Source organism: Octodon degus, unplaced genomic scaffold (genome assembly GCF_000260255.1).
Source record: "Octodon degus isolate 3935 unplaced genomic scaffold, OctDeg1.0 scaffold00268, whole genome shotgun sequence".
Classification (NCBI taxonomy): domain Eukaryota; kingdom Metazoa; phylum Chordata; class Mammalia; order Rodentia; family Octodontidae; genus Octodon; species Octodon degus.
In genome coordinates this window covers 859,882-862,084 of record NW_004524844.1, presented here as the reverse complement: position 1 = coordinate 862,084, position 2,203 = coordinate 859,882, and the positions used below count along the sequence as shown (strand labels likewise).

Sequence of the window (2,203 nt, the reverse complement as noted above, 5' to 3'; positions counted from 1 at the left end):
GAAAGGTTTATTGAAGATCATGGTGGTCTGAGGCTTCAGCATACAGTTGGCTGACGCTATGGCAGAAATGGCCTGACAGGACGGAGCAGAGGAAAGGGGATCCCGCTGTGGCAGCCTCGAACCCCAGGTGAAGGGAGGAGCCCAGGAGGTAGGCGTGCCCATCCAGGCCTCACACCCAGGGATGGTCTCTTCCTACCAGAAGCTACCTCCTGACAGGGAGTCACCTGTACTGCCCCAAAGCTCCTCCGCCGCCCCAGAGCGTCACCTAAATACATGAGGCTTTGGGGCCCATTCTCAACCTAAACCATAACAGTCAGAAAGTGAAGAATCAGAAAAGCAGAAGAACATCATTGTGGGGATCAGAATGGGGGAAGACTTGGCCCTTTACAGAGCTCACACTTATTCCACATGGACAAGATGGCAGTGCCCACATGCACAGCCCGGAGCAGGCAGCAGCCACAGCAGGAGACCCGCCCATGGGTGTGAGGGAGGAGCAAGGTGGCTGCTGGTGACGGGCACCTGGGGGGAGGGGAAGCTGAGCAGGCAAGGGAGGAAGGGGATCAGCCCAGCAGCAGCCTCAGGCAAGACAGTGGGGCTGGGCAGCCACAGACACCAGCTTCATGGAACCCAGAACATCCTAGTAGGTGAATAGGTGACTCCACATTTTGGGGGCCCTGGGAGCGGAGACAGGTGAGGTGCTCTGTGCACACACAGGGCTGCATGCTTTATGGGAATCACTCCCCGGGACTGCAGCATCCCTGTGAGCCCGGGTTCTTGTGAACCTTTGCCAGAAGAGGAAGCTGAGGAGTAAATTCTTGCTCCAAGTCTGGACTTGAAGTGGGAGCCAGCTGTGGCAGCAGGGGTGTAAGAGCTCCCCACCCTGCTGGCCGGGACCCTGATGACATGGAGATTCAATGTTCAGGCTGATTCAGGACTTCTCCCAGGCCTCCCTTCCCAGGGTGCTCCTCGGCTGCCATCATGTCAGATCCCAATCTCTGAGCAGCCCGAGGTGCGCGAGTGCTCCTAGAAGTCTATGGTAGTGTAATCATCCGCCTGCTCTTCTTCCAGGGTCGCAGTACCTGTAGCGAGGCGTGGGCAGTGCGGACTTCCTGGCCAGTTCTCATAGCTCTTATCCTGCAGGGAAGTGCAAGGGGCATGGTTGAGGGTGATGGGGACTGGCACAGAGGCAGGGAGCCAGATCATGTGAGGAAAGTGACTCAGTAATCTTCCATGGTTCGTCCCAGAAAATATTCATTCACTTAGCCACTTACATGTTTTGAACACATATTTGCCCGTTGCCTGTTATGGACGAGGTTCCTGCCCAGACCCCCTGAGTGCACCCTGCTTTACCCTGCCATAGCTGTCCCTCCCTGGCTCTGCACATCGAAGGGCAGCAGAGCAGATCCTACACTGTACCGAACCTAGCTCACTGCACGCAAATACAGCAGGCCTTGATGCACTGGCAGTTAACCTGCTATCTCAGAGCAGCTTTGATAGCTGCACAGAGTGGTCGGCACCACGGCGGGCACTGGCTCAGCCTGCACAGCCTCAGCAGCCCTGGGCTCGGAGCTCAGCAAACACAGTTGGGACACCATGCTGTGAGCCTGGGACACAGAGGATGCTGTGCAGTGAAGGCTGCACCTGGCCCACGGGCAGGGTGGACCCTGGTGCCGGCTCCTGAGTGGGGACTGTGCAGTGCAGCCCTGGCTGAGTCCTGCTGGGCAGGAGCATCGCTCTTCCGCTGATGTCACAGGCCAGGCCAGCTCTCTGCTTGGGACCCTGTGATTTGCAGTACCTGCCTTGGCTCACGTGACATCAATTTCACCTCTTGAAGGCCTGGAATGTCACTAAGGCCAGCCACGTGTGTGCATGTTATCAGTGTGACAGGACACCAACAGAACCCTAAACAACAGGACTGGTTGGCTTTCCGAGGGCAGTGCCCTGTTCTGATTGTCACACTGAGGCTGAGAGAACTGAGGGCTCTCTGTGTCCCTCTGTGTGGAAAGGAGCACTTGCAGCTGGTGCCTGCTCCCTACAGACCCTGCCCCTGCCAACTTCCCTTGGCTGACTCTCATCTGATCTCAGTGACAGACACAGCCCCAGGGAGCTCTCAGTCATCTTCTAGGGAACCCCCAAAGCTGAGTGCCTCAGGGAGCCCACTCTGCAGGAGGCCTCAGATTGATGCATGCAGGAGACCCCAGGG

At 57.5% G+C, this 2,203-nt stretch overlaps 1 protein-coding gene across 1 annotated transcript in view; it reads left to right on the top strand.

Annotated features, from left to right (window-relative positions):
• The window catches only part of LOC101584781 (sialic acid-binding Ig-like lectin 11), a 54,572-nt gene that overhangs the window by 8,906 nt on the left and 43,463 nt on the right, over positions 1–2,203 (top strand). The window lies entirely within an intron of this gene.